Here is a 25,212-nt window from a genome sequence, read left to right on the forward strand (position 1 = left end):
TATTAAAATTTAACTTAAGTTAAAGGCCTGACTAAAAAAACTGGTACACCTCACCACCCGCCGGAGAGAAGCAGGGTCCGTGCAGATGGCCGTGACATCATCCATGTAACCAAAGACTTTAATTTGAGCCCCTCCTCTACCAGGAACAGGGACCCCTCGAATTACTTTATCTTTCCTGATCTGGCATAACGGCTCCATTGCACAAATAAACAGGATTGGGGAGAGCGGGCACCCTTGCTTCACTCCGGATTCCAGCGGTATCTCACCTGTTAAAAAACCATTCACAGAGATTTGACAAAATGACTTCTTGTATAAAACCATGATACGAGACACAATAAAATCTGGGATCGCCATCTTAAGCAGGCTCCTTGCATCTTCTCGCCCGACCACTTGCACCAGTGACCCCATTCCGTCACATCTCCTCCAGTCCCTTTCCCCGGCTGTCACCTCTCACATAACAAAAATATTCAACCTTTCCCTCACTTCCGGTATTTTTCCCTCCTCATTTAAGCATGCCATCATACATCCATTACTTAAAAAACCCTCCCTCGACCAAAACTGTGCCGCTAATTATAGACCTGTCTCTAATCTACCCTTCATCTCTAAACTCCTGGAACGCCTGGTCCACTCCCGTCTTACCCGCTATCTCTCAGATAACTCTCTTCTCAACCCTCTTCAATCTGGCTTCCCCTCTTTACACTCTACTGAAACTGCCCTCACTAAAGTCTCTAATGACCTACTAACAGCTAAATCTAATGGTCACTACTCCATGCTAATTCTCTTGGATCTTTCCGCAGCATTCGACACTGTGGATCATCAGCTCCTCCTCACTATGCTCCGCTCCATCGGCATCAAGGACACCGTACTCTCTTGGTTCTCCTCCTATCTCTCTGACCGATCCTTCACTGTATGTTTTGCTGGTTCCTCCTCCTCTCACCTTCCCCTTACTGTTGGAGTTCAAGGATCAGTCCTAGGCCCCCTCCTCTTCTCTTTCTATACTGCCCCTATTGGACAAACAATCAGTAGATTTGGTTTCCAGTACCATCTCTATGCTGACGACACCCAATTATACACCTCTTCACCTGCTTTCACTCCGACCTTCTTAGAAAACACCAGTGATTGTCTTACCGCTGTCTCTAACATCAGCAGTGTGGTGGCTGCAGACAGAAGGCGGGCACCTGTTCCCTGTAACACCAACATGATGAAAGTTGCCAGTCCAACTGTTAGGTTTTCCCAAGTTTGGGATTATCGTCAGAGTCTTTAAAAGATAACCAAACAGGCCATTTGCAACACCTGTCATGCCAGCATCAGCAGGGGTAGCAAAACTACTAGCCTTACCACCATTAGCATGATCAGGCACATGGCAGCAAAGCAGCCGATTTTTGTGGGCCCAACCCCAGGCTCCAGGAACAGTGTCTGTGGGTGACACCACTGCTTCTTCCACTGTTGTACGTGCAAGCCAATCCCGTGTCCACGGTGCCATTGCCCACACTGAAATAGCACCATCATCAAGCACGTCCACACCCTTGTCCCAGTGCAGCATTCAGTTGTCCATACCCAATCATTGGAACGCCCCACAGGCCACACTGCTAAATTCACACATTTCTCGTCTACTTGCGCTGGAAATGTTGCCTTTTAGGCTCATTGAGACGGAACCTTTCTGCAACTTGACAGCGGCGGCAGTCCCAAGGTATTAGATTCTCAGCATCAACTATTTCTTCCGTGTGCCGCCCTGGCATTACACAAGCACGTGTTCCACAACATTACCTGTGCCCTCAACAATGCAATTACTGGGAAAGTACACCTAACCACGGACACGTGGACAAGTGCTTGTGGCCAAGGATGATACATCTCGATGACTGCACACTGTGTTAACATAGTGGAAGCCGGGACCCAGTCAGACCTTGGGATGTAATACGTCCTCCCGACGCCAAGCATTGCGGGCCCTACGTCAATCAGGGTTGCCCTTAGTCTACAGCTCCTGCATCACCTCCTCCTCCTCTTCAGCCTCCATCTCTGAAATGAGCACATCAGTCCCAAGCTGGAATCACTGCAGCACTGCCAAATCCAAGCGGCAACAGGCTGTGCTGAAGCTAATCTGCTTAGGTGACAAACTGCACAATGCTGAAGAATTGTGGACAGCTCTGAAAGAGCAGGCTGATCTGTGGCCGACACCGCTGAACCTCTAGCCAGGCATGGTTGTGTGTGACAATGGCAGGAACTTGGGTGGCGGCTCTGAGGCAAGGCGAACGGACACGCGTACATGCTTCACCTCGTTGTTCAATGGTTTCTAAAAAGCTACCCAGAGATGCCGGATCTGCTTGTGAAAGTACGCTGCCTGTGTGCCCATTTTAGAAAGTCAGCTGCAGCTTCAGCCACCCTTGCCGTGCTTCAGCAGTGATTGCAGCTTTCGGTTCACCGACTGGTGTGTGATGTCCCCACACATTGGAACTCTACACTGCAGATGTTGTAAAGGATTTATGAGCAGAAGAGGGCAGTTGTTGAATAACAGCATCAACAAGGCCGTCGTTATTCAGGTCAGACTCCACACATAAGACCTCAGGAGTGGGCATGGATGTCAGACATATGTAACATCCTCCAAAACTTTGAGGAGTCCACCAAGATGGTGAGCGGCGATGGCGCCATAATTAGCGTCACCATCCCACCTCTCTGGTCACAATGAAAGAGGAGGCATTGCAGGCAGAGCAGGAGGACATGGAGCAAGGAATCATACAGGGTGATTTCACACACAGTCCAGCCTCATGTCATCCCATCGTGGATTGTTTGACAATGAGGAAGAGAAGGAGGAAGAAGAACATGCGCTGTAGACGGTACTACAAGCACAACTGTCATACCGTCTGTTCAGCGTGGATGGCCTGAGGACACCTTGGTTGGTGAGGACACGGAAGGCTTGCCTTTTACCAGTCTGGCACGCATGGCTGACTTTGTTGCACTGCCTTTCCCGTGACCCTTCTATTGTAAAAATTTTGGGTGACAGTCATTTCTGGGTAGTGACACTTTTAGACCCACGCTACAAGGAGAACGTTCAATCTCTTCTTCCAGAGGCAGACAGGTGTACTAAAATGCTGCATTACCAGAGAGCCATTGTTGCAGAATTAGTAAAAATCCCATCTCAAAATGCTGGCGGCAGACATAACTGTTCGTTGGACAACTAAGGCGAGAGAGACACAACTCCAATCCAGCCGAGGCAGGGGAACACTGGCCCTGAGGCACAGGGTAATGTCACAAGGAATGGAATGTTTTCTAAGATGCTGAAGGAGTACATTGCTGACCGTACGAATGTCCTCCGTGATTCCTCTGTGCCTTTTAATTATTGGGTATCCAAGCTGGAAATGTGGCATGAACTGCCTCTCTACGCCTTGGAGGTCCTGGCCTGCTCTGCCGCTAGTATTTTGTCAGAGTGGGTTTTTGTGCCACTGGTGGAATTATCACAGATAACCACATTTACCTGTCAATGGAAAATGCAGACAGGCTGACGCTTATTAAAATGAACAAAGGCTGGATTGGGCCAGAGTTCTCTACACCAGCAAATGACAGTGAAACATAACATCCAATACAATGTCTTTTTGGAGGTGTATTCCCAAGCACCTCTTCACACCCACACATGGGTATACGCATCCTGATTTTGGATATTTGGTGTACTTCTCCTTGTCCTCATCCTCATCACCCACCACCACTAAAACACCAGGGTGAACATGTTCTATGCTGCTACAGCCAGTCAATTTTTTTGCAAGGGTGTCTATGATCCCCATAAACATTTTTTTTAAAATGTACCCCCCATGGGGAAATGTTTGTCAGCCCATGCACTTAGTGTATGGGCATTCCAAGACTAGGAGACCCACTCCTTTAAATTGGGAATATTTTTTTAATGAGGCCTTCCTCCACATCTCATCATCCACCGCCATTAGATCACCAGGGTTAACATGTTCTGTGCTGCTACAGCCACCAATTTAAAAATGTACCCCCATGGGGAAATGTTTGTCAGCCCATACACTTGGTGAATGGGCATTACGAGTCTAAGAGACCCGCTCCTTTTGTAATGGGACAGGTTTTTTTTGAGGCCCTCCTCCTTATTTTTTGCAAGGGGGGATTGGCGTGCGTGCAAATTTGGGTCAAGGCGGTCCTTGCATTCAATACATAAGAAAACAGTATAGGAGTACAAAATGAATAATGTGACGTGGATTTTCCTGTGGCCATCCAGTACCTGGTTTCAAAGACTTCTTGGGGTGCGTATGACTTTTCTGGAAGCTCTCCTATACCTCTCATGAAAGGGGTATTGGGGTGCGTCATAATTTTTGGCAGCCCAGCCACTCACTGCATAGGCAACAACCGCATAGGAGACCCAGCTAGGGTTGTTAAATTTTACAATGACATTTCCCAGTGAATGCATTTGTATTGGTTGAAAGCAATGTTAAAGTTGAAAAACGCATCAAAAACGATGTGTGACCATAGCCGAAATGGTGGAGGAACATTTTGGTCTGGGATTAATTATTTTGCCTTATATACAAGTCATTACCCTGGAAAGAATGTACCTTAACATACTGTATTTCCCAGCAAAATCCTTTTTGGTTTAGTTTTGTCTGTTTTTTTTTTTTTTGGTGCACGTGTAAAAATGGCATTAAACTCTGACAAAATTGTTTACAGTTGTGAACTAGAAGTCAGAAATGCTTCCACGGGCGATCCCCATGATGCTCCCCTGTCATTTAAGCAGTGATTCCATCATTTTCAGACGTTTACAGACCTTAAAAGGACCCCCAAGGGGATCGAGGTAAAAATACTCGGGTCTCCCATAGACTTGCATTGGGCTCGTTGTTCTGTCCGAGTACCCAAGTATTTCAATTTGCTCGACCCGAGCGACGAGCACCTGAGCATTTTGTGCTCGTTCATCACTAAATAAACCCAAAAGCTGCATATAGTCACCACATAGAGGCCGCACCATCACAGCATTGTCTGCCATTACCACGATAATTGCCATTTATTTTTTTGGTTGTCACCTGTTTATGCTAAAAAAATACAGCAATTTGCAGCAAAATCACAGATGTTTTATGCTGGAAGGTTCTAGGCTGCATGACAGGAACTGCAGGACAAATGCTATGTCTGAACAGCCCCTCATTATGAAGTTCACCTGTAGGATCACATGGGCTTGTCTGGTTAGGAAAGAGTTACAGACTGCAGAGAGATGGAGGCGGAGCTTCTCCTATAAATGCCAGGCAGGAAGTGCAAGCTCTTGATAAACATCTCCATCTTGTAGGAGGGTGGGGAGCTGGAATCTGTCAGTTTAGCTGAGCTGTATATCAGGCCACAGGGCGACTTTACATTAGAGCAGGGGAATAACATGAGCATTAGCCTGCAGACTGATATCAGGATACATAGGTGGCACATGAATACAGTGTGCAATAGTCTGCAGACTGATATCAGGATACATGGGTGACACATGAATACAGTGTGCAATAGTCTGCAGGCTCAGATATCAGGATACATGGGTGACACATGAATACAAAGTACAATAGTCTGCAGGCTCAGATATCAGGATACATGGGTGACACATGAATACAGTGTGCAATATTCTGCAGACTGATATCAGGATACATGGGTGACACGAATACAGTGTGCAATAGTCTGCAGACTGATATCAGGATACATGGGTGACATGAATACAGTGTGCAATATTCTGCAGACTGACATCAGGATACATGGGTGACACATGAATACAGTGTGCAATAGTCTGCAGATTGATATCAGGATACATGGGTGACACATGAATACAGTGCAATATTCTGCAGACTGATATCAGGATACATGGGTGACACATGAATACAGTATGCAATAATCTGCAGGCTCCGATATCTGGATACATGGGTGACACATGAATACAAACCGTGCATAGCGCCCCCTGTCTAATGCCCTGGGACCATCTTCATCCTAGAAGTGTCTCATTGCCGTCAGTGTGAGGACATCTGCACTAATGTCTTGTTATGCGGCTCTCACCTGAAATTTTCCAGTCGGCCATTAGTGAATGTCGGGGAACGGTGCGGCCCTATAGTCACTGTAGCTTCACCTCTAACGGTTTACTGCAGTTATTGCCGATCCCAGAAATGTATTTTCTCCTGTCTGCAGGCTCCTCTAATGCTCTGGGGGGAAAGAAATGCAGAAAGGTTTTTTTTATTTAGTTTTCAGAACTATAAGAACAGCTGCACTTTTTTGCCTCAAAACCATTAGTGCCAATGGGAAGCACTTGGTCGGCGTTGATGCACAAATTGTGCTTAGTGCTCTCAGATAACTGATGCTGCGGGTGGTCTGTCACCTCGGGGGGCTCAGCTTAGTTTGTGCCACGCTGCATTATGAAAAGCCACAAAACACCACAAACCTGAGTGCTCTGCATGTGGGGCGGTTTATGTTCCTCTGTGGGGATTCCTATTTCTAGAGAGGAACAGTCTGTTATTAGCGCTCACCCCCTCCCTACACACAAAGGATTCATAGTAATCAACTCCGACCATTATTACCACAGATTTCCGATCAGCCTTTTGATATTGCAGTAAATCACTGACTGATACAGATATTAAGCGGCTTTATAGCCAAGTTCCCACAGGTGCAAATCTACAGCATTGTTTCCACAGGTGGCAAATATAGGGCTTTGTTTCTGTTGGCAGCGGATTAGTCTCTGTACTGTCCAGGCGTAGGACAGTGTACATACATTTATTCAGGAGCACAGATAACAGATTACTGCTGGTGTTTCCTATATCTTAGGGAGGATCTTAGCTTCTTGTCTGTCCGCCTGCAAAGTGAATGTAAAATGTGCTCCAGCTACACACAGTGAGGAGGAACATCCTGGGTGAATTTATTATTTTATCAGAGCGTTACTGGCATCATAACACTATTGCTGGAGACAGAAACCCAAGCACCATTAAACAGTAGTAAATAGTAATTGTTGGAATATATACAGTAATAAGCATTATTCCAACAGTCTCCACAGATGTCTGCAGCAAAATATGTGATAGGTATTTGCTCTGGTTATGGCATTTTTGCTAATTTTTTTATACATTTACCTCCTCTTTTTTGTGTCTCTGATGCATTTTTGATGCAGTATTTTTTTTTATGCAGAAGCCCTGGGTTTCCATAATTAAAAACAAAATTATATTTTAGTTCATGCATTTTTCAGGCTAATCATGGAAGCCTGTAGAAAAAAATGCACCAAAAAGCTCAGTTTATTTCAATCTTTAACCCCCTTCTGCCATTGGGTAATAGTACGCCCACGTCGGATTCCCTCACTTTGATGTGCCTCTAACAGCTACGGATGGAATAGCAATCTATCCACGGCTGTTAACCTGTTGAATGCCGCTGTCAATTTCTAACAGTGGCATTTAACTAGCGCTTCCAGTAAGTGCCCCGGAAATACCGCCCACCGGTGACCCCGTCATGTAATCGCGGGTCACCGATGGGTTGGCATGACAACCAGTAGCCTCCAGCAAACCTCTATAGTTGTCATAGCCAGATTGCTATGAGAGCCGCCGGATTGTTGGCACTTATAGCAAGTCAGCATTTCTGCTACATACAGGTGATCTGATTATCGCCTGCTTGTAACAGAGCCGATCAGACAACTGCAGCGTCTAATCTCCCATGGAGACTATTGAAGCATTAAAAAAAGTTATTAAAAATATTAAAAAAAATATTAAAGTTCAAATCCCTCCCTTTTCACCCCATTCAAAATAAAACAATAAAAAATAACGAAACGCACATATATTTGGTATCACCGCATTTAGAATTGCTCAATCAATATAAAAAAAATAACCCAATTGGTGAATGGTGTAATGAGAAAAAATTTTTAAACCACCAGAATTACGTTTTTTTGGTTGCCGCTACAATGCAATTAAATGCAACAACGGGCGATCAAAAGATCATATCTACACCAAAATGGTATAAATAAAAACATTCAGCTCGGTGCACAAAAAATAAGCCATTACCCAGGCCCAAATCACAAAAAATGGTCTACAGATCTCAGAAAATAGCTCCATTTTTTAATTTTTAACCAAAGTTTGGATTTTTACCCCCTCTGAAATAAAAAAGAACCTAGACATGTTTGGTGTCTATGAATTCATAATGAGCTGGAGAATCATACTGGCAGGTCAGTTTTAGCATTTAGCGAACATGGTTGTCACAATCCATGTTTGGATCTGTAGTAGATCTCATTTCCTTCTGATTAAAACCTTTTTTCCTTTCTAGTCATTTGGGGTTAATGCAGATTTCCCCCCGGTGGCCGCTGGTGTTATTGCATTCCTGCTGGGTCAGCTGATGTTGGTGGTGACCACTCCCACCATCCTTCATAAGGTCATCTGATGCATCAGCTGACTGTTGGTTATAAAGGTCCTTCTGGAGATTAATCAAGTTGGAGAAAGAGCTTGCTGGGTTCAGTGGTGCTTCCATTGAATTCTGCCATTTGGTGCCTTACTCTGCTGTGCGGTGCATTGCAGCAGGCAAAGCTAAGTGTTTTTTTTGTGTTTTCTTTTCCCCTGGTGTATGTCTTACCGTACCTTGTGCTGTATTAGTGCAGTGGTGAGACCAGTGCTCTCCCCTGCCAGTTCCCTACTTAGGGATAGGTGCAGGGCAAGTGAGGGACTAGGTATCCTGGTCGGCGACGGGTTGAAAGAACCCGTATAGGGACGGTAGTAAGAGCAGGGCTCCTCCTCAGGTGAGCGCAGGAGGTGTCCGTTCCCTACCGACAGGGCCCACCGTTGTCAAAGTGTCCCCGGTGTACCCTTGTGTGTTTAGACATTTTGTGACCAACCACTCATCGGGTCGTCTCACGCTAAGACAGTCACTTCGTGACAATGGTATAAAACAACTGTGTAAGTGCACTTTTTTTGCAATTTCACCGCACTTGGAATTTTTTGCCCGTTTACCAGTACATGATAAATTATACCCAATGGTGTCGTTCAAAAGTACAACTTTTTCAGCAAAATAACAAGCCCTCACATGGGCATTTTGACCAAAAAATAAAATTTATGGCTCTGGGAAGAAGGGGAGCGAAAACGCAAAAATGAAAATACCTCCTGTCTTGAAGGATTATTAGGGGTCGAGTTCCTGCCTCTGCACAGGGGGAATCTCGGGCCATCTCCGCTGCGGTCTCCCATTCTTCTTCTGCCGCAGTGGAGCCTGCTCAGCGGAGACGTCGGTCCCAGCGTCTCGCTCAGTCTGACTCTGTGCAAAGGGTTACTGCTGCTTTACCAGCTTTTGCCATTGAAGCCAGTGCTGGGCAGCGGCGAGCAGATGCTTTTGGGACTAAGTCCTGCTTTTCTCCTTCTGAGCATGCCCAGGGTAAGATCTCTCATTGGAGATCGAGGGTCACATGCTTGGATACTGCAGCAAAGCACATTGGTTCTCCAGGAAGGTCCTGAAGGTGCTCAGGCTCTGTGGCAGCCTCTCATTGGTCCTTCTAGGAAGGTCTTGTACTTGCTGCAGCTATATAAGGTTCGCATGGCCATGCGTTAGTATCAATGCATGTTATGAGTTTTGCGCCAATGTGGTCACGCTTGTATGGATTCAGGGCCCCGGCTGAAATAAGCCACCTAGAATACCGGCTCCTCCGATGAGGAGATTGTATGCTTGCCTCCTTGACTGCGTGACCACAAGCTGCTATCTGCTCAGCAGTTACTGTGTATTCCTGTGGAGTTTAACAGGACACAGTCCTTTCTTTATAGCGACTCTGTGAAGCAACAGAGATCGCTTCTACCACCATATAGTGCCGCTGTTTGCCAGCAGCAGGTTCTTTTCCTGCACGGTGGACCCCGGGCTGCGAACGCACCAAATAACATCTCTATATTTACTCGGTGCGTTCCGCCAGAACTAACAAGGAGTTAAATACACTCAGCATCTGTTTTCATGAAATCTCATTCACTTTGCAGCAGAATTGCTGCTAAATTATTAAAAGCATTATTTACTCCACAGGGGAACATGGACTGACGTTGGTCCTGTTTAGCCGGTCAGACATATTGAATTATGTTGTATCTTGGCCCAGGGATCAGATGAGTAATATAATCGGTTACATGCACTTTTAGAAAACTGAAATTACACCAAGACTAATGATGGTATAAGGGAGGTTTCATGTAAAGCATTTATTATTTTCTGCCTTTTTCTCATAGGCTTCTTTATATGATATAAAAAAAAAATGGCAAAACAGAATGTTAAATGTATGAATAAAAACAGCTTGTGAAAAAAACACGTGAAATTTATGCTGTTTTTTTGTTGTGTCAAGGATGCTTAAAAAGTGTCTCTGAATATTTAACCCCTGTAATCATCCAGAGACAAAAATGTTTGTTGAGGGTACGGGTAATCTATGTAATAGGTGAGTCAGGAATTGGGCCAACTGTGTCACCAAATGGTCATATCTTGAAATTTAACCCCTTCCCGTCCTCCACCGTACTATTACGGCGGAGGTCGGGTCCCCTGCTTTGATGTGGGCTCCGGTGGTGAGCCTGCATCAAAGTCGGGACATGTCAGCTGTTTTGAACAGCTGACATGTGCTCGCAATAGTCGTGGGTGAAATCAAGATTCACCCGCCACTATTAACTAGTTAAATGCCGCTGTCAAATGCTGACAGCGGCATTTAACCGGCACTTCCCGCCGCGCGGCCGGAAATGTGCTCATCGCCGACCCCCGTCACATGATCGGGGGTCAGCAATGCATCAGCATAGTAACTATAGAGGTCCTTGAGACCTCTATGGTTACTGATGCCGGCCTGCTGTAAGCACCACCCTGTGGTCGGCGCTCATAGCAAGCCTGCAATTCAGCTACATAGTAGCGATCTGATGATTGCTGCTATGTAGCTGAGCTGATCCAGTTGTTTCAGCTTCTAGCCTACCATGGAGGCTATTGAAGCATGACAAAAGTAAAAAAAAAAAAAAAAATATATAAAAGTTTAAATCACCCCCCTTTCACCCCATTCAAAATAAAACAATAAAAAAATCAAACCTACAAATATTTGGTATCGCCGCATTCAGAATCACCCGATCTATCAATGAAAAAAAGGATTAACCTAATTGCTAAACAGCGTAGTGAGGAAAAAATTTGAAACGCCAGAATTGTTTTTTTGGTCGCCGCAACATTGCATTAAAATGTAATAACGGGCGATCAAAAGAACGTATCTGCACCAGAATGGTATCATTAAAAACGTCAGCTTGGCATGCAAAAAATAAGCCCTCACCCGTCCACAGATTACGAAAAATGGAGACGCTACGGGTTTCGGAAAATTGCGCAAAATATTATTATTTTTTTTTTAGCAAAGTTTGGAATTTTTTTTACCACTTAAATAAAACGTAACCTAGACATGTTTGGTGTCTATGAACTTGTAATGACCTGGAGAATCATAATGGCAGGTCAGTTTTAGTATTTAGCAAAGCTAGCAAAAAAGCCAAACAAAAAACAAGTGTAGGATTGCACTTTTCTGCAATTTCACCGCACTTGGAATTTTTGTTTCCTGTTTTCTAGTATACGCCATGCTAAAAGCAATGATGTCATCTAAAATTGCAACTTGTCCCACAAAAAAGAAGCCCTCACATGGTCATATTAACAGACAAATAAAAAAGTTATGGATCTAGAAAGAAGGGGAGCGAAAAACGAGAACAAAAAAACGGAAAAAGGCAAGGGGTTAAACTAATGGCACAACACATAGAAAGAGGCTTGGTGCGTCAAGAATATGTACTTGAGAATCAAGAACTCATACTGAAGGTGCACTGGTATGTCCTGATAAAAAAACATCAAACAGTGGAGATTTCCTAATAAATGTCCTGATAAGTTTCCTCCTAACTATTGTCTAAAAGTTCACTATACCCTCGGCAGCACACCACATTTGTAGGGCAGAAACTTCCAAGTGTTGGGAAAACATGGGTCCTGGTCACCTAACCAGGTAGGTTCTAACAGGTTCTGGCCATTGGGATGAGCGGTCTTTTTCAAAAGATTTGATTGTCAGCCTGCAAAAGAGTGGGAAGTTGTTGAAGTATTTAAATGCTGGCATCAGCTGGCATTCGTGGTCAGATCAAGATGAGAAGACAATTTCCTGCCACCCCCTTTTACTATTGGACTGTTGTGATGTTTTGTTAGAAGGATAATCACCCAGCTTTTGCTAGGTGGAGTTGGTCATTGAAGAGTATTGTTTATTGGTTTTTATGAGAATCTTATAGTTTTATAATATATTTATTCTTATATATTTATTATTTTTTTGTAACTCTTAATAAATATATCATGGTCTATTTTCAATCCATACCACAGTCAAATGTATTTAACTTTAGCTAATATAGTAATAGGTCTTGAGCTACCATGGCATCCAGCAGATGATGATGGAGAATAATACAAATGAAGCTTAACATGGTAACTTTGGAATAGGTGAACTACATTGTACATACACTATGCCTGGTATTCATGAAAATAGACTTAAAGGATGGACGGTCCAAAAAGTGATGGCACACACACAACATAAGTAAGAAATTCCCTGGTGGAACACAGACATGATATCAGTACATCACTGCATAGGATTTGTCCAACATACCAAAGGAGAAACTTCTTCTCAACCAAATACTCGCCACAGAGGCAAATATCACTTGCAGGCAGCTTACAAGCCCTATCGTTATGTCTGATTTGACCCCAAGTTATTATAAGACCCCTCTTCTTGATCCTAACAAACAGTACAGTGGAAATGCAGATAACTTTTCCCAGATCTTTTGTAATAATGCTCGTCTTGTTCTTCTGTTCAAGAAAATCCTGTAGCACAAATAAATCCATGACTAGGAGATAAGGAACATTCTTCAAGATTGTGCTGTAAATCTGGGCAAAACCAATTTTTTTCCCTTGTTTTGCATCAACAAAAATATTCATCAATTATGCCATTTTGAATTTTCACCAACATTTTTAAATTTATTTTTCCCAACAGAGCACAACCATATGAAACATCCACATGCAAATATAAAAAAGTCAAGGTTCAAATAATATATATTTCTGTTTTATATATTCTTATTTGATCAAAACTATTAACACACTAAGAGGGTCATTCTTCACCAGCATCACCCTCAAGTAGTGATGAAAACCCAATAAAACTGCAACCATACAAGGTATATTGCTACTTGCCTATTTTTTATTTATACACAATCTTGCGGGGGGAACTACTCCAACACCCACATGACCAAAAAAACCCTATGTATGTAGTATGTATGTAGTACTTTGTATATTTGTATCATGTAGCCCCATAGACTGCGCTATATTAGCTGTATACTACGTGCTCATGAGACCAAAATAACATCCATTAACTAACAGCACTTACATTAGGGTGGTCCGTTACGTGTGGTGGTCCCCAAAGCGCCCCTTAATAAAGACTATATCTTTTACTTGGCGCAGTATACTGGATTTCTTCTAGAGATTATACAATCTTGCAATCATACGGTAACAATTTTGAGGATTAAAGTTATTTCTCTTCTGAGTAAATCGTCAAAGTGTAATGATATCAGTGCATAATCCCAATATGGCAAATACCTATGTTTATTCCATATGTAAGGAACCACACCTTCCACATCCATCCAATACATAAGAATATCTATACAGAGCCACCATGTGGAATACTTACCTTTTTCACACCTTAACCATAAACTGGAAGTTTTGGGGTAGGTTTTAAATGTACAATATAGGATCTAAAACCATCCATACAGAAATTTTCATAAACTTTTCAGGTGATTTATGTTTTTTTGAGGTTCAATTAGGTAAATGTAGATAGCCAATGTTACGAGGTACGCTACTCACAAAGTGAAGGATATTTGACTTTTGGGCTAAATATCTTGTCATGTGGCCTTCATCATCAATTACAGCTTGAGAACGATGTCTCATGCTGTTCATAAGTCAAATTATTGTCTGCTGAGGCATGGCATCACACTCTTCTTGAACGACAACTCTCAGGTCATCTGATCCAGGAGGCATGGCATCACACTCTTCTTGAAAGACGACTCTCAGGTCATCTGATCCAGGAGCCTTGTCATTAGCAAAACTCTTTAGGGCTGCTTCAACCTCAGTTGTTGAAACATCATTTTCTAAAAACTCCTGGTCCTCTTTATTTTAAAACTGGGATAAAACATTAAGATTTCCTATAAGAGTGGTCACATCAATATGTTTTGTGCTAAAAAGATCATTATAAAAATTAAAAGTTTTCTCTAAAATGCCCCCAGTGGAAGTCTCTTTTTAATTCCACAATAATTTGTTTTTTTTTATCATTTACTTTTTTAAAGAATCTCAAGCATGACTCACCCTCTTCCAAATATTTCACACGGGCATTAAATATTACCTCTTTACCTTCTTGTTCCAGGAATTTGTGGATTTCAGTTTGGATTTTGTCCATCTCATCATCCACACCAGGCACTCCCCACTCCTTAAGCCTATGGAGAGTTTGCAGCCTGGCATTAAAATCTCTAAAACATTTCCTTTTTTCACGTGCTAGCCAGAAGGGATTGGATGCAGGAGAAATATGAATTATATATAAATCCTTTTACAATTTATAAAAATGGCGCAAAGTTCAAAGAGTCATTTAGCCCAAATGGTTTCATGTTCCCCAATGTAACGATCCACTTCAGTTCTCTTGTGATTTACACTATGTAGTAACTCTAGTTTCACCCATCCATTCAAGTGGCCAGCTTTCAAGGTCAGATGAAACAGATATCATGGAGTCATCAGACAAGAGGCCATAAACCATTAGAATATAAAAGCCACGCAGATTTAGATAAAACCACCACAGGCAGAGGTTCTGTAAACCTTAATGTTTTACAATGCCAAACAGACACATAGAAGCTTAGAACTGTTTGTGAAGTGAAGAAAAACATTTCTCAAGATTGTGTCACTATGAGCATTGTCTGTCACATCTGTAAATGTTAATGCAGCTACTGTATGTAATTGTCTGAATGCATTTAGTATATTTCAATCTGGATTCCAAATCCCCATTTGTATATTCGCACTACACTATTGACAGCAATCATATCTACAGTTAGGTCCATATATATTTGGACAGAGACAACATTTTTCTAATTTTGGCTATAGACATTACCACAATGAATTTTAAACAAAACAATTCAGATGCCGTTGAAGATCAGACTTTCAGCTTTCATTTGAGGGTATCGACATTAAAATTGGATGAAGGGTTTAGGAGTTTCAGCTCCTTAACATGTGCCACCCTGTTTTTAAAGGGACCAAAAGTAATTGGACAGATTCAATAATTTTAAATAAAATGTTCATTTTTAGTACTTGGTTGAAAACCCTTTGTTGGCAATGACTGCCTGAAGTCTTGAACTCATGGACATCACCAGGCGCTGTGTTTCCTCCTTTTTGATGCTGTGCTAGGCCTTCACTGCAGTGGTTTTCAGTTGCTGTTTGTTTGTGGGCCTTTCTGTCTGAAGTTTAGTCTTTAACAAGTGAAATGCATGCTCAATTGGGTTGAGATCAGGTGACTGACTTGGCCATTCAAGAATATTCCACTTCAAGGCTTTAATAAACTCCTGGGTTGCTTTGACTTTATGTTTTGGGTCATTGGTTGTCGTTTCATACTACAGATGGACAATCAGTTTTGCTGCATTTGGCTGGATCTGAGCACATAGTATGTCTCTGAATACCTCAGAATTAATTCAGCTGCTTCTGTACTGTGTCACATCATCAATAAACACTAGTGACCCAGTGCCACTGGCAGCCATGCATGCCCAAGCCATCACACTGCCTCCGCCGTGTTTTACAGATGATGTGGTATGCTTTGGATTATGAGCTGTACCACGCCTTCGCCATACTTTTCTCTTTCCATCATTCTGGTAGAGGATGATCTTGGTTTCATCTGTCCAAAGAATGTTCTTCCAGAACTCTGCTGGCTTTTTTAGATGTTTTTTAGCAAAGTCCAGTCTAGCCTTTTTGTTCTTGATGCTTATGAGTGGCTTGCACCGTGCAGTGAACCTTCTGTATTTGTTTTCATGTAGTCTTCTCTTTATGGTAGATTTGGATATTGATACGCCTACCTCCTGGAGAGTGTGGTTCACTTGGTTGGCTGTTGTGAAGGGGTTTCTCTTCACCATGGAGATTATTCTGCGATCATCCACCACTGTTGTGGGCACCCAGGTCTTTTTGCATTGATGAGTTCACCAGTGCTTTCTTTCTTTCTCAGGATGTACCAAACTGTAGATTTTTCCACTCCTAATATTGTAGCAATTTCTCGTATGGTTTTTTTCTGTTTTCGCAGCTTAAGGATGACTTGTTTCACCTGCATGGAGAGCTCCTTTGACCGCATGTTTACTTCACAGCAAATCCTTTCGATTGCAAGCACCACACCTCAAATCAACTCCAGGCCTTTTATCTGCTTAATTGAGAATGACATAACAAAGGGATTGCCCACACCTGTCCATGAAATAGCCTTGGAGTCAATTGTCCTATTACTTTTGGTCCCTTTAAAAACAGGGTGGCACATATTAATGAGCTGAAACTCCTAAACCCTTCATCCAATTTTAATGTGGATACCCTCAAATGAAAGCTGAAAATCTGAACTTCAACTGCATCTGAATTGTTTTGTTTAAAATTCATTGTGGTAACGTCTATAACCAAAATTAGAAAAATGTTGTCTCTGTCCAAATATATATGGACCTAACTGTATATTCAGCCTTTCTAGAAAAAACTTAAGCTTAACCCATTGAGTACTCTGGATAATCATGACTATCTTCTTGACCAGTATCTATAGGTAAGTAATGTTAAAACTAGCTGCTTCTATGTATTCTGCAAGAATGTGAAGAATGTTCTAAATCATAACTGTGCCCTTGCTCAATTTTCCATAACTGTTCCGTTTGGCTGTGTAGTGAATATTGGAGCCACAATAGATGATCCGACATTGTTAGAAGTCGAGTTTCCGCTGCTGCACAAAGGGGAATCTCGAACCATGACTGCTGCGGTTTCTCATTCTCCATCAGCCGCAGTGGAGCCTGCTCAGCGGAGACGTCGGTCCCAGCGTCTTGCTCAGTCTCACTGTGCTAAGGGTTACTGCTGCTTTTCCAGCTTCTGCCATTTAAGCCAGTGCTGGGCTGCGGCGAGCAGATGCTTTTGGGACTAAGTCCTGCTTTGCACACACTGAACATGGAGATCAAGGGTCACATGCTCAGGTACTGCAGCCAAATCTATTGGTCCTTCTAGGAAGGTCCTGTAGGTGCGCAGGCTCTGTAGCAGCCTCTCATTGGTCCTTCTAGGAAGGTCCTGTACGTGCTGCAGCTGTTTAAGGCTCGCATGGCCGCACGGCCATGCGCTAGTATACACTTGGTTATGTGTGTGTTGTGAGTGAAAGTCGCTCTTAAATATCCCTTCCCTTGTGTTTGAATGCTCGCATAAGGAGGGTGATTGTAATCTAGCACCCGACTTGTTTCCAACACTGGTACACAAACAGCATATATTGCTGTGACCGCCAGTGCGGCGCCGTGCGCTATCACTGCACTTTCCAAACCCAAGTCTGGGTGGTTAGTGGCGTCCGCCAGTGCGGCATCACATGCACTCTCTTAATATTTAATTATTAGTTTTATGTGTGGTAATGCGGTCCTGTGACGCAACAGGGTTCACCTAATTCACACAGGGTGAAGCTAACCTGTGTGTATCCTCCATAGTACCGCCATATAGTCCATCATTGATTAGCAGCAGGTGAAGAGTAATTGGTGTCTGACACCACCACCGCAGACACCAATTACTCTTCAGTTAAAGCCCCTAACGGGACTCCTACACCCTTCCAGGGATTTGTGCCCTCCGCTCAGTTTCTTCTATTAGAAGTAAGGTTTGAGAAAGACCCTGCGGGTCGAAACGTTACCTTGAAACACTGCAGTGATACCTCTATTTTGGTGTTTGTAATAAAGAAAACCACGTTCTTTGGCTCAACAAAAATCCTGAAATCCTCTTTTTTGAGTGCGACAGTTGTTGTGCAGGACTATATTCTGGAGCATCCCTCCATGTTCAGTCTGCACCATTATTAGCGAGAGTGCACGTCTTGTTCTTCACTACTATAACAGTACAGAGCACATTAACCCTGATGATCTAGTGGCAGGTAAGGAAGGGACATTGCAGGGAACAGAGTTAAGAAGTAGGCCCAATGTAGGGTGTGGATCTCTTGAGAATTTTAATGGAATGCATGAGCTGACAAACAGTTCCCCAATGGGGGGTACATTTTTAAAAAATATTTCATGGGGATCATAGACACCCTTGCCAAAAAATTGACTGTCTGTTGCAGAACAGAACACGTGAACCCTGGTGATCTAGTGGTGGAAAATGACAGGTGGAGGAAGGCCTCATTAAAAAGTAAGGCCAATGTAAAGGAGTGGGGGCTGTCAAACATTTCCCCATGGGGGAGTTATTTTTTTTTATTGTTTACGGGCATCATAAACACCTTTCAAAACTGTAAAGTGGTTTCCTACACAGTTGCTGTTGGGAAGGTGCATTATTTATTTATTTTTTAAAAATGGCGGACGAATCATTGGATGAAGTGATCATGAAAAGGGGCATGGTGATGACAGGAATGGGAACGCACATGGTTAATAATAGCGTTGGCTATTGGAGGTTTGAGATCCAGGATACAGCCTACAATGATTTGTCGTTTAGCCACCACCAATTACCAGAATGTGTTTCATGCCCATCAGAAGATCGATGTAACAGATGCGCGTGTTAGACTCGGCCTAAAAAAAAAAATGTCTCTCCAAAGGGCAAAGTGCAGCATGTTCGTGGATGCTGAATTAGAGAAAGCAGATCAATGTTGGAGGAAAACCAAATAAACTGATGGATGCTTGTGAAAAACTAAGTTTAAAGAGGAGTGCACCGTCCGTTATTATAAACACACCCGTGGCACAAGCTTCTTCATTTCACCCATACATATTAGCAATAATATTCAAATTCACAGTCGAAAAATTATTTGTTGTAGTGTAATGAACATTGTTTAAAGGAATGCCACTAAACATAGATTACAATGACCCTGGAAACGCCAGATTTCCTCTTTAAAAGATATGGACGATGATGGTATTGATGATGACTTTGAAATTTACCACATCCACACCAAGAGGATGAAGATCACAGCTGCAATAAAGGCCGGGAATGTCTGAAAAATCATGGCGGAGGTTCCCTGATGTTTTGGGGTTGCTTTGCTGCCTCTGGCACTGGACTGCTTGACCGTGTGCATGGCATTATGAAGTCTGAAGACTACCAACAAATTTTGCAGCATAATTTAGGGCCCAGTGTGAGAAAGTTGTTTCTCCCTCAGAGGTCAAGGGTCTTCCAGCAGGACAATGACCCAAAACACACTTCAAAAAACACTAGAAAATGGTTTGAGAGAAAGCACTGGAGACATCTAAGGTGGCCAGCAATGAGTCCAGACCTGAATCCCATTGAACACCTGTGGAGAGATCTAAAAATAGCAGTTTGGAGAAGGCACCCTTCAAATATCAGGGACCTGGAGCAGTTTGCCAAAGAAGAATGGTCTAAAATTCCAGCAGAGCATTGTAAGAAACTCTTTGATGGTTACCGGAAGCGGTTGGTCGCAGTTATTTAACCAATAACCAAGTATTAGGCTGAGGGTGCCAATACTTTTGTCTGGCCCATTTTTGGAGTTTTGTGTGAAATGATCAATGTTTTGCATTTTGCTTCATTTTCTTTTGTGTTTTTTAATTTAAGACAAATTAAATGAAGATAAAAATACCAAAAAATGTGTGTTTGCAATCATTTTCAGGAAGAAACTGAGAATTATCTGACAGAATTGCAGGGGTGTGAATACTTTTGTCCATGACTGTAGTCTGTTGTGTCAGGCTGAGGCCTGGTGTTTGTGTTTGAAAAATTGTAGTTTTGCAGGCATACTGATCAGATATAATTTAGCTCCAAATAAATACATTTGTGTTGAGCTTTTGAAATAGTGCAGTAGTCCATTTAAAATGGGCAAGGCAAGGGATGGGAAAGTGGACGTGATGGTGCATGCAGAGGACGAGGTCGTGGTCAATGTGAAAGTGGGCCACAACAAAGACCCACATCTTCTCGCTCGACCTTCCTGTCCCAGTTTTTAGGGGACCGCAGCACACCACTATTGAAGCCAGAGCAGTGTGAAACAGTTGGTTGGATAGCGGATAATGGCTCCAGTCACTTAGCCACCACCACATCTTCCACAGAGTCAAGTCTGAGTAGCCGTGAGTGTGGCAAGGATTATTCCTCACCCTGATCCTCCTTCCTCACACCATGCAGAGTGCCCTGAGACAACTGATCCCACTCCGAAGAGCTGTTCATTTTTCTCTTTCAAGATTCCAGGCTCTCAGCCAGTCAACTTGAAGTGGGGACAGATGAGATCGCAGTAGCGATGCCCAAAGCTTTGACCAGCCACGGTCACACGAAGGCGATTGTGAGAAAGTGTCACAAGAGGTTGACGATGATGACACAATTGCCAGAGTCAGGTGGAGGAGCAGGGTGCTGATGTGGAAGACGAGGTGGTTGATATAGTGACTTACCCAACCTGGCAGGAGGTCATGCAAAGAGAAGACAGCAGTACACATGGGGAAGGAGGCATATCACCCCAACAGGCAGGAAGCAGTGTGGTTATTCTACCTATATACAGCACTATTTTGCATTGAAAAAATATATAAAATACAGGCCACATATTTGGCAGTGTGGTATTTCCGTGACAGGCGTTACATATCTGCATGTTCCAAGTTTGGGCATTATAGGCCGGTTTTCCACCGTTTCTGCTGTCTGTTACTCTACTTATATACAGCACTATTTTGCAGACCCCCTAAAAAAGTACAGGCCACATATTTGGTTGTAGTAGAGTTTGTGCGCAACTGCAGATGCAGGGCATGAGGCATCTTTGCATGCACCATGGACAGGGATTGACTTGCATGCACAACATTGGAAGAAGCAGTGGTATCACCCGCAGACACTGTTCATGGAGGCTTGTGTTCAACCAACAAAGTCAGGTGCTTTTGCTGTCATGTGCCTGATCATGCTTGTGGTGGTTAGGATGGGAGTTTTGCTACCGCTGCTGATGCGGGCATGGCCGGTGGTGCAAATGGCCTTTTTGAGTTTATCAGTACATTCTTTAAAAAATGACCAGGCTGTTACGGGGACATTCAGTGTCTCCCTCTCCCACACCACCTCTGCACCTTGACTGCGGTCTTTCAGTGTTCCCCAAGGCTCAGTTCTAGGACCCCTACTCTTCTCCATCTACACCTTCGGCTTGGGACAGCTGATGTAATGGCACGGTTTGCAATATCATCAGTACGCCGATGACACGCAGAACTACCTATCTGTACCTAACATCATCTCCTTACTGACCAAAATCACACGTCTTCCTGCTATTTCATCCTTTTCTGCTCGCTTTCAAAAAGTGGACATGGACAAAACAGAAAACATCTTTCAACCATCTCACGCTAAATAGACATGAGAGCTGTGTATGCATTATTCGGTACCACTTTAGTAAGAGGGAAAGTTTGCCCAAGAGAAAATGATTTTTCAGACATTCCCGGCCTTTTTTGCAGCTGTGATCTTCATCCTCTTGGTGTGGATGTGGTAAATTTCAAAGTCATCATCAATACCATCATCGTCCATATCTTTTAAAGAGGAAATCTGGCGTTTCCAGGGTCATTGTAATCTATGTTTAGTGGCATTCCTTTAAACAATGTTCATTACACTACAACAAATAATTTTTCGACTGTGAATTTGAATATTATTGCTAATATGTATGGGTGAAATGAAGAAGCTTGTGCCACGGGTGTGTTTATAATAACGGACGGTGCACTCCTCTTTAAACTTAGTTTTTCACAAGCATCCATCAGTTTATTTGGTTTTCCTCCAACATTGATCTGCTTTCTCTAATTCAGCATCCACGAACATGCTGCACTTTGCCCTTTGGAGAGACATTTTTTTTTTAGGCCGAGTCTAACACGCGCATCTGTTACATCGATCTTCTGATGGGCATGAAACACATTCTGGTAATTGGTGGTGGCTAAACGACAAATCATTGTAGGCTGTATCCTGGATCTCAAACCTCCAATAGCCAACGCTATTATTAACCATGTGCGTTCCCATTCCTGTCATCACCATGCCCCTTTTCATGATCACTTCATCCAATGATTCGTCCGCCATTTTTAAAAAATAAATAAATAATGCACCTTCCCAGCAGCAACTGTGTAGGAAACCACTTTACAGTTTTGAAAGGTGTTTATGATGCCCGTAAACAATAAAAAAAAATAACTCCCCCATGGGGAAATGTTTGACAGCCCCCACTCCTTTACATTGGCCTTACTTTTTAATGAGGCCTTCCTCCACCTGTCATTTTCCACCACTAGATCACCAGGGTTCACGTGTTCCGTGCTGCAACAGACAGTCAATTTTTTGGCAAGGGTGTCTATGAGCCCCATGAAATATTTTTAAAAAATGTACCCCCCATTGGGGAACTGTTTGTCAGCTCATGCATTCCATTACAAGTCTCACAGACCGATACCCCTAACTTTGGGCCTACTTCTTAACTCTGTTTCCTGCAATGTCTCTTTCTCACCTGCCACTAGATGACCTGGGTGAACATGTTCTGTACTGTTATAGGCCATTGAATTTTGGGCAAGGGGGCTTTGATGGCAATAGTATTTTTTTTTAAAAAGGTACCCCCCATTGGTGAAACCACATCCTTGTTGGCAAAGACTTCAAAACATTTGTGTACCTTAAAGAGCTCACTTGAAAAGCTCCTTTTTGTGGTGCCTGGTTGCTCACATTAGAAACAATACACTTCATTTAAATTTGATAAAGCAATGCTGTTAGTTTGGCTCAGTAGTTCATTACAAATATTTCTTTGTCCGCTATATTACTTTCTCTCCTTGAGAGCCATAACTTTAGCCGAATTAAATGGCAAGAGTTTAATACAAAAAGTGAGGGCTGAATGGTTGTAGATGCAGAGGACTTAATAAATTTTGGCTGAGATAACTTGTATGAGGGAGACTGCATGTTCCTTCTTTTTTTCTAGGATAATAAACAGGAATAATAATAAATGATCTTTTTATCTGTAAAGTAATTATTTGAAAGGATGTCAGATCATCTATTGTGGCTCCAATATTTAGTACACAGCCAAACGGGACAGTTATGGAAAATTGAGCAAGGGCACAGTTATGATTTAGAACATTCTTCACATTCTTGCAGAATACATAGAAGCAGCTAGTTTTAACATTACTTACCTATAGATACTGGTCAAGAAGATAGTCATGATTATCCAGAGTACTCAATGGGTTAAGCTTAAGTTTTTTCTAGAAAGGCTGAATATACAGTTAGGTCCATATATATTTGGACAGAGACAACATTTTTCTAATTTTGGTTATAGACGTTACCACAATGAATTTTAAACAAAACAATTCAGATGCAGTTGAAGTTCAGATTTTCAGCTTTCATTTGAGGGTATCCACATTAAAATTGGATGAAGGGTTTAGGAGTTTCAGCTCATTAACATGTGCCACCCTGTTTTTAAAGGGACCAAAAGTAATAGGACAATTGACTCCAAGGCTATTTCATGGACAGGTGTGGGCAATCCCTTTGTTATGTCATTCTCAATTAAGCAGATAAAAGGCCTGGAGTTGATTTGAGGTGTGGTGCTTGCAATCGAAAGGATTTGCTGTGAAGTAAACATGCGGTCAAAGGAGCTCTCCATGCAGGTGAAACAAGTCATCCTTAAGCTGCGAAAACAGAAAAAAACCATACGAGAAATTGCTACAATATTAGGAGTGGAAAAATCTACAGTTTGGTACATCCTGAGAAAGAAAGAAAGCACTGGTGAACTCATCAATGCAAAAAGACCTGGGTGCCCACAACAGTGGTGGATGATCGCAGAATAATCTCCATGGTGAAGAGAAACCCCTTCACAACAGCCAACCAAGTGAACCACACTCTCCAGGAGGTAGGCGTATCAATATCCAAATCTACCATAAAGAGAAGACTACATGAAAACAAATACAGAAGGTTCACTGCACGGTGCAAGCCACTCATAAGCATCAAGAACAAAAAGGCTAGACTGGACTTTGCTAAAAAACATCTAAAAAAGCCAGCAGAGTTCTGGAAGAACATTCTTTGGACAGATGAAACCAAGATCATCCTCTACCAGAATGATGGAAAGAGAAAAGTATTCCCGGCCTTTTTTGCAGCTGTGATCTTCATCCTCTTGGTGTGGATGTGGTAAATTTCAAAGTCATCATCAATACCATCATCGTCCATATCTTTTAAAGAGGAAATCTGGCGTTTCCAGGGTCATTGTAATCTATGTTTAGTGGCATTCCTTTAAACAATGTTCATTACACTACAACAAATAATTTTTCGACTGTGAATTTGAATATTATTGCTAATATGTATGGGTGAAATGAAGAAGCTTGTGCCACGGGTGTGTTTATAATAACGGACGGTGCACTCCTCTTTAAACTTAGTTTTTCACAAGCATCCATCAGTTTATTTGGTTTTCCTCCAACATTGATCTGCTTTCTCTAATTCAGCATCCACGAACATGCTGCACTTTGCCCTTTGGAGAGACATTTTTTTTTTTAGGCCGAGTCTAACACGCGCATCTGTTACATCGATCTTCTGATGGGCATGAAACACATTCTGGTAATTGGTGGTGGCTAAACGACAAATCATTGTAGGCTGTATCCTGGATCTCAAACCTCCAATAGCCAACGCTATTATTAACCATGTGCGTTCCCATTCCTGTCATCACCATGCCCCTTTTCATGATCACTTCATCCAATGATTCGTCCGCCATTTTTAAAAAATAAATAAATAATGCACCTTCCCAACAGCAACTGTGTAGGAAACCACTTTACAGTTTTGAAAGGTGTTTATGATGCCCGTAAACAATAAAAAAAAATAACTCCCCCATGGGGAAATGTTTGACAGCCCCCACTCCTTTACATTGGCCTTACTTTTTAATGAGGCCTTCCTCCACCTGTCATTTTCCACCACTAGATCACCAGGGTTCACGTGTTCTGTTCTGCAACAGACAGTCAATTTTTTGGCAAGGGTGTCTATGATCCCCATGAAATATTTTTTAAAAATGTACCCCCCATTGGGGAACTGTTTGTCAGCTCATGCATTCCATTAAAATTCTCAAGAGATCCACACCCTACATTGGGCCTACTTCTTAACTCTGTTCCCTGCAATGTCCCTTCCTTACCT

Source organism: Ranitomeya variabilis, chromosome 4, assembly GCF_051348905.1.
Source record: "Ranitomeya variabilis isolate aRanVar5 chromosome 4, aRanVar5.hap1, whole genome shotgun sequence".
NCBI lineage: Eukaryota > Metazoa > Chordata > Amphibia > Anura > Dendrobatidae > Ranitomeya > Ranitomeya variabilis.